At 41.0% G+C, this 7,254-nt stretch overlaps 1 protein-coding gene across 1 annotated transcript in view; it reads left to right on the top strand.

Moving 5' to 3' along the window:
- Window positions 1-452: 452 nt before the first annotated feature.
- The window catches only part of SYT16 (synaptotagmin 16), a 103,300-nt gene continuing 96,498 nt past the window's right edge, over window positions 453-7,254 (top strand). Inside the window, exon 1 of the mRNA XM_087727490.1 lies at window positions 453-527. The gene's annotated coding sequence lies outside the window, so the exon portion shown is untranslated. The remainder of the gene's footprint in view (window positions 528-7,254) is intronic.

The raw sequence follows: 7,254 nt of genomic DNA, 5'->3' as shown, positions 1-7,254 counted from the left end.
CATCCCCCCCCCCCCCATATGGGTCGATTTTCTATAGGATTTTCATTTTTACTTGGCGCATTTAATGCAAACATTCCAGGAAACCTTTCCAATGACCGGGAGACGGAGGTTCAGCAACAGCCACTAAAGAGGAGCATCGGTACCTTCCAGCCTTCCGATTCCACCCGGGTCTTTGAGCCGGAGGGAGGGGAGGGACTCTGGAGCACGTGCCGAGCCTCCTGCAGAAGCTCGGCGCCTCCGCAGGCCGCCCCTCCGGCACGCGCCTGCCGAGGTATCGAATCCCAGCGAGCGCGTGCGTAAAATCCGCTCCCTCCCCTCCTCCTCTTCCTCTTTTCCTGGAGGGAAGTAAAGGATTAAAGGATGCGACTCCTTCCCGATTAATGGGAAAGCGGCTGCTGCTGCGGCGGCGGCGGGCGGCGGCGGCGGCGAGGTGGGAAAGCAGGTGGCGATTGTCGCCGCCCCTCCGCAAGTCCCCGGTTGGAAAAGTGGGTCTCTTCAAACCGCTGCAGCAGCGATGGCGACCGATAGTAAGTGCCCTTCTTGCGGGCTTTCGCACAACGCGGGATTCTCTGCGGGGATTTTCCACTCTGCGCTTGGTGTGTGTGTGTATGTGAGATTCCTGCTTCCTTTGCTTTGGTGGGAGCTGTGTGTCTGCCAACCCCCTTCCCCGGGTTTTGCTATCCATTCTGCATTTTTGCCATACTTCTCTCAGTTGGGAGACCTTTACAATGTTTGCGATTTCAAATCCCACCAGGCCTGGTACCGGCTGACATTTTTGGAAGCTCTTTTTTGGAGCAGGGGGGTGGGATGTCTGTGGATCCTCTCCTGCTCTTTGTCCTCATCTGTCCCCTCCCCATTTCCCCTCTCTCTGCATTTAGCTGCTCCAACCTGAGTTTTTCTTTCCAGATCTCTCAATCTGTCTTCAAATTGGTTTTAAAAGTTGTATGCAATTTGGGTCCCTTAGTCATCAATCCTGTCTTGTTCCCTGGAGTTGTTTCTGGCAGAAGAGACCGTTGAAGATTTATTTGGGCCATCCGAGTTTTGATCTGACTTCTAAGGATCTGAGGCCCTGGGTTGGGCAGCTCTGTTTTAATCTAAGGCTGTGTCGATTTGATTATGTTATCACCATCATCTGCAAGCATAGGGCTGGGCAACATTCTAACCTAGTTAAGCCTGAACTCAGAATTGAGTGCAATTGCTGCTGCAGAATACAATGTGTGGCTTTCCAAATATTGCACAGCCATCCCAGCCTGTCCTAGATGCTGATTGAAAAGCCAGCAATGAACTGTCAGGTGCCATAATTCCTGGAAAGCTTTTTGTTCAGCTCTTGATCTCTGCAGTGGCAAAGGTTCATTTTCAAGTAGACTGCAGGACATGAATGAGGCCTTTAGCAAAGAAGCATCCTTGTCTGCTATGATGAAATGGAGGAAGGAGATGGCCCAGGAAACCAGCAGCATCCTCTGTTAATTTCACAAGCAACTTAATTCCCCTAAAGCTGGTACAATATCTGCTTATAGTGCAGGTGAAATAAATGGACAACTTGAGTTCTTGTTTGAGACTCTTCAAGAAAAGGCACAGTATGTAAAGCAGCTTTCACCAAATTTGATAGCCTCCCATAATCCCCTGACTGGTGATTATGGGAATTAAAGACAATTCCCATTCAATTAATTAAACAGGTAGAAATCATATGGGGCTGTTGTTTAGACAGCTACATTCATTGCTGTTTCTTTGAGGGCCTCTTTTAAGATATTGATATAAACTTTAAGACTCAAATGGATTAGGGCAGAACTATCTTGTTCTGAATCTGGACATTTAGATGTCCAGAGAGGACCCTATAAAGATTTCTGTGGTTTGAAATGGGCAAGGTTGCTTTTCTTCTTTGCCTTTACAAAAATATTTCAGACACATATTTTTATAAGTAAAATCAAACCTTTTGTTTCTGATGAATTTTCTATTTGCATGTTAGATGTTCTATTTTTCTTTTGAATGTTATGACTTTCTTTTGTGCTATAAGTTGCTTTTCATGTCCCACTTGAACAGGATGTTTTAATATTACATAATTTGGGTGCTCATCTATTTGGGGTAGCAGATTTTTTTCATTACACATACAGGCTAATATAATAGATTGAATAATACTACTTAATTTTTTAAACTTTCTGTTGTCCATATTTTAAGAGAAGAGAGAGAAGTATATGTTGTTTGCATTAAAAGTCTTTCTAGATTTTTATATCTTTGTACATTGATTCTTAATATTTGTGAATACATGGTATGCATTTGTCAAATTGAAACATTGACAGAAAAAATTAGACAATAACTAAAATGTATCAGGCTAAGGAATTTCTCAGAATGCTGATGTTTATTATTATGTTCAGGCTGGATTTGGCATTGTTGTCTACTTATCAAATCCTTTCCAAGGTTGATGTCTTATTGGTGGTGGTGGTGGTGGTGGTGGTGGTAGTAGTAGTAGTAGTATTTAATTAATAAGAAAGTTATAATTTTAAACTCCTCCAAAGAGTAAGGCCTTTGCATAATGTATCTGAAGTATCATTTGAGCCTCGTTACTTGTGCCTGGAGTGAGAAATCTGGATTGATGATCCATTTGTTTGTTTTCTTTGCTATCTTCTCAAAGTTCAAAAACATCAACATTTCTATTTATTTCTCTCTTCTTCAAAATCCAACTTCCACTTGAATAGAGCATCATAAGGAAAACCATAGCTTGGAGAATTCTTTGTAGGTATGGACACACCATGACATCTGAGTATCTTTAACAAAACCTTTGTGGCTATTCTACCATATCCTTGTCTCGTGATGACGAACCTATGGCAAGCATGCCACAGGTGGCATGTGGAGCCATATCTGCTGGCAGGTGAGCTGTCAGTTCCAGTGGGGGGTTCCAGCTGTCTGGCAGCTGATTTTTGGCCTTATGGAGGGCCAGGGAAGGCAGTTTTTACCCTTCCCAGGCTTCAGGAAAGCCTCCGGAGCCTGGGCAGGGTGAAAAACAGGGCCAATGGGCCAACCGGAAATTTGTTTAGAAAGCCAGGAGTTCTACAAAGATGTCTGACTGCCAACTGTCATTAACTGCCAATTCTTCTTTTTGGAACCCAGCAACAAAAAGGTTAGCCATCACTGTCCTAGTCTGTGGCATATTTCTCAACTGCTGATTCCTTTATTATTCATAGTCAATCCAAAATAAGCAGAATCTGTCCAGCACTTCAGTATTTTCACTATTAGTTTTTAGACAGGTTGTTGTATCTGTTGACGTTAAGGCCTCATCAAGTCGGCTTTTATTCTATTTTTAGAGATTGTGATTTATTTATTTATTTAGTTTATGGCAAATACACATGGACTTTTAGTAGTTCAAATGCCAAAGTCCAGTCTACCCAGCCATCCAAGGACAGGGTGGTCCATGCTGAAAAAACCAGACATTGGGCTGATGTAACCTTTTGATGTTCATTGCCATGTATTTAGAGAGCCAGGAGTTCTACAAAGATGTCTGACTGCCAACTGTCAACTGCCAATTCTTCAATGTAGTCTGGCTGCCAATTGTTGTTAGTCGTTTGGTTCACACTTCCATGCTATCCAGGTGCACCACGAGGAGGCGAACTAGCATCACACGCCAGAGATTGCAGTATTAAAAAGGAAAAGTTAATAACTGCAAAATCCAATACTTTGGTCACTGAGTCATCTTGACTTTTAATTTTAGAAGAGACTGGGAGAGGGGGTGAATTAAGCATGTTGAATGGGAATGAAAATTAACAAAAAAGTAGATTAAAGGAAAACATCGGTATAAATAAATAGAAAAATAGCCTTGAGCCAGAACTGATTCAATTAGCTATTTTCAAGTTGAAAAGGATTACAGCCCCTAAAATTAAGGTGTCATGGCTGTTTTGTTTTCTATTTTGGTTTGTACAGTGGTTGCTTAGCTACTGTACTGTTGGAGATCTTTGTATGCGTTAACATTTAATTTACAAGAGATATTTTCTGTCGGGACCCGTCAAAACCGCACTCGACTAAACCGCGCCCGATTAAACCGCGTCGCTGACGTCATCAACAGGGCAACAACAGCCAGCGCAGAGAAAGAAGGGTGCTTTAAATAGCGCTTTGAAAGCAAGCCGATTCAACTTAAGGTAAGGGTTAGGTTTAGGGTTAGCTTTAGGGTTAGGTTTAGGGTTAGGTTAAGGGTTAGGGTTAGGTTTAGGTTTAGGTTAAGGGTTAGGTTTAGGGTTAGGTTAAGGGTCAGGATTAGGTTTAGGGTTAGGTTTAGGGTTAGGGTTAGGGTTAGGTTTAGGATTAGGTTTAGGGGGGTTAGGTTTAGGTTTAGGGGTTAATTTTAGGTTTAGGGTTTACGGCGTGCTTCTATCTCCACTCTGTTGTTGCCCTGTTGATGACATCAGCGACGCGGTTTAGTCGGGCGCGGTTTAGTCGAGCGCGGTTTTGTGGTGGAACCATTTTCTGTTTCTAATTTTGATCATACTAGTCCTTAAAGATTGTATGAATGAACAACTACTGCTTCTAAGATCTAATTGTGCAGTGTTTTCATGTTTTCCTGACCTTAGGTGCTGAAACACATCTTACTACAGTTTTACTTACTTACTGTAATCTTACTACATTTTTAATATAATATTTTGAGTAGTGTTAAGTTTAGAATGTTGGTCTTTTTTTTTTTTGCTTTTTCTTAACCCAGGACATTGATAAGAAAAGGGAAAAACATGTTTGATGAGTAAATGGAATTGGAAGGGAGTCTCTCTCATGGCTCTTGTGTATCTTCCAGATTTGTCTTATAACATCCCTTGGTCATATTCAGATAGTACTTGGGATGCTTTTTTGCTGTGTGTGTGTGTGTGCAAGAGAGATAGAGAGTTGCTAATACAGGTGAGAGAAGGCAAAATGAAATTTAAGATTTTTAAATATTTATTGGCATTTTAAAAGCTAAGAACTACATTACACTACACTATATTAAACTACACTGCACTACACTGGTAGTCCTTGACTTATAACCATTTGTTTAGTGATCGTTCAATGTTACAATGGCACTGAAAAAAAAACTTATGGCCGTTTTCATACGTATGACTGTGAAATCCCTGTGATACTGTGATCAAAATTCAGATGCTTGGTAAACAGCATGTATTTATGATGGTTGCAGTGTCCTGGAGTCATGTGATCACCTTTTGTGACCTAACAAGCAAAGTCAATGGAGAAGTCAGATTCAACTGTGTGACTAACTAAGATTCAGTTTAACAACTGTGGATAGAAAAGTTGTAAAATGGGGCAAAACTGAAGTGCTTAACAATGGAAATTTTGGGCTCCGTTGTGATTGTAGGTCAGGGACTACCTGTACCATATACTACTCTGCATGCATACACTACTTATATAGCTGATAAGTTGTAGCTGACCTAATTAAGTCTATGAAGTATTATTCTGAGTTGGGAATATACAACTCACCATCGTCATCAGGAACTGAATCTCTTGATGGATTATAGCTTAAGTAGTCTGTTTTCAAATATTTTAATTTTCCTAAAGAACTACCAACTCTACATGTCTTGGGAGTTTATACAAACAAAAGAAACTTTTAAAATTTAGATAATCATTTCTGGGCTGTAAGAATCCAAATAACCACCAGGGGACTAACAAAAAACTTTAATTATTTTATTCCTGTTTTAATTGTCTATTAAAATATGTGATTTTTGTGTTTTTAATAGTTGCTCTGTGAGTGAGATAGTCTCTAAATTAAAAAAAAACCTAAAGATTTTTTTAAAGAGCCAGAAATCTCTCTTTGCTGCTAGAACTACAAATTATTTGTATTTTTGCAGCCCAGATGCAACCGTATTTGAAATTATAGATCAGTTTTTAGTTTTATTATTAAGACAGTATGTATGCACTGCTGCTGTTTTATGAAGACAACTATGGTATGAAAGAAGAGAACTCTCTCTTGAAATAAGAGAAGAGTGGGAGAGATGGAATAAAAGTGTCAGGAAGTTACCAATACCTGAGAAGAGGTTCAAGGTTTGAAACAGGGGTAGTCAACATTTTTATACCTACCGCCCACTTTTGTATCTCTGTTAGTAGTAAAATTTTCTAACCGCCCACCGGTAATGGTGATTTATAAAGTAGGGAAATCAATTAAATTTTAAAAAGGAAAGTGCTTCAATATCGGACAAAATCCGTACCGCCCACCATGAAAGCTGGAATGCCCACTAGTGGGCGATAGGGACCAGGTTGACTACCACTGGTTTAAAAGGATCCTGACAGACTTGAACATTGGATCCTATTCAACAAAATATTCAGGGGTAAGAAATATAAGGTTCTATATTTGGGAAACTGAGATGTGCAGGTACAAAGCAGGTAGTACATGGATTGGTAGTAATTACTTGTGAAAAGGATCTGTGCATTTTGGGAGATCATGGACTAAGCATGACGTGTGCCAGAGCTGCCATATGCTGTTGAGCGCCCTTAACAAAGGCATGATGTTGAGATGTTAACATCGTGGAAAGTTTTGTTGCGCTGGTCAGGTCACACTTGGAAGGCTTATTCAGTTTTTGGTTGCCAAAGGCAGGAAGGATGCTGAGAAAGTGGAAAGAGGGCAGACAAGTGTGGAGCTTGGAGATTAAATCCTATGAAGAGTGATTAAAGGAACCAATTAGGTTTAAAGAAGAAAAAAAAGAAAGATTTAGAGGATAAATGAGAATAGTTTCCCAATACTTGAAGGGCTATCACAGGGCACTACTCTCCATAACGTGCATGCATCGTATTAAAAACAATGAATAGAAATCCCCAAAGTGATTTTTCAAGAGGCAACTAGACTTTCTGTTTATTCTTTGAAGACGTTTTGCTTCTCATCCAAGAAGCTTCTTCAGTTCTTGTCTATGGAGATTTTCAGTCATCCAGGTCATGATTGTCCCAAAAGTGCTTTTCTCCATAGTGAGGGGAGGAGTATCCAGGATGGGTTGACCTTGTCCTCTCATTGATTGGGCTGAGTCAGATAAGCTCTTTGGGCCATGCCCCTGGCCACCAGGTACCACCCAGTTATCGACTCAGCCCCTCAATGGGCGGCTGTGATCATCCCAAGCTCCTGGAAATGTTTAAAGAAAGGACTGAACTCATTGTTAACTGGATTGCATTTGCTGCCTCCCTGCCTGAGTGAGTAACTGACTCTTGGCTGATTCCCTGGCTGGGAAGAGAGAGAGAGAGAGAGAGAGCAAGCACACGCAGCAAGCCCTTCAGGGCAATGCACAGCCCAGGTCATAAAGAGAGACC

This window comes from Thamnophis sirtalis, unplaced genomic scaffold, assembly GCF_051295495.1.
Source record: "Thamnophis sirtalis isolate CommonGarterSnake01/CBP01778 unplaced genomic scaffold, rThaSir2_p1.2 scaffold_1, whole genome shotgun sequence".
NCBI lineage: Eukaryota > Metazoa > Chordata > Lepidosauria > Squamata > Natricidae > Thamnophis > Thamnophis sirtalis.
This window is presented reverse-complemented; position numbering and strand designations above follow the sequence as displayed.